Here is a 775-nt window from a genome sequence, read left to right as displayed (position 1 = left end):
TGAATGAATTTTATACTTGCAAGAGTCATGGAAAACCTGGAAAAGTCATGGAATTAGTCAAAATCATTATAAGTCACATAACTTGTTTGTCTATTAGTGAAATTAATTATTAGAATCATCTTCAGTGGATAATCCTCCATAAAATGTAACATAATGCCAAATTCATTTTCTAAAGCTGGCGTCTTAATGTAGCTTTAATATGCGTTGATGTGTGACAGCGTTTGTTTACCATCAGGTGTGTTTTGTCATTTTCTNCATAATGCCAAATTCATTTTCTAAAGCTGGCGTCTTAATGTAGCTTTAATATGCGTTGATGTGTGACAGCGTTTGTTTACCATCAGGTGTGTTTTGTCATTTTCTCCCTCAGTTTGTCTCTCCCTTCCTGTGTGCCAATTATGTTTACATAGAGTTTGAATCTGATGTTTGAAAAACGCTGGGCAAGTGTTGAAAGTCTTGAAAAGTCATGAAAAAGTTTGGAAATATTGTCCATGAAAATGTGAGCGGAACCTGTAATTAAAAGTATGACTGATTTTGCAGTAATAAACTGATCCCAGAAGATTTGTCCTGTTGCTGTGATCTTTTGTCAGGGTGTCTACGGGTCCTTTAAAATGTCTTAGATTAACGAGCAAGTCATAGAGGAATTTATGGTGGATAAAAGTTTAGTATGTATAAATGATGGGAGTGGTACCAGTATACCAAGGGGTGCTGGGAGCAGAGGTAAAAAGACTGTGCCATGGTGGGATGCAAACTGTAGGGAGGCTGTTAAAAGAAGAAA

General features: G+C 36.4%; 1 long non-coding RNA gene across 1 annotated transcript; it reads left to right on the top strand.

Moving 5' to 3' along the window:
- Window positions 1-6: 6 nt before the first annotated feature.
- On the top strand, window positions 7-557 carry LOC126390728 (uncharacterized). The gene is made up of 2 exons (XR_007569989.1): window positions 7-235; window positions 342-557. It is a non-coding gene; the product is annotated as an uncharacterized LOC126390728 (long non-coding RNA).
- Window positions 558-775: the final 218 nt, after the last annotated feature.

This window comes from Epinephelus moara, chromosome 5 (genome assembly GCF_006386435.1).
Source record: "Epinephelus moara isolate mb chromosome 5, YSFRI_EMoa_1.0, whole genome shotgun sequence".
Lineage (NCBI taxonomy): Eukaryota > Metazoa > Chordata > Actinopteri > Perciformes > Serranidae > Epinephelus > Epinephelus moara.
The sequence above is the reverse complement of the archived record's forward strand: the minus strand, read 5'-3'. Positions and strand labels throughout refer to the sequence as shown.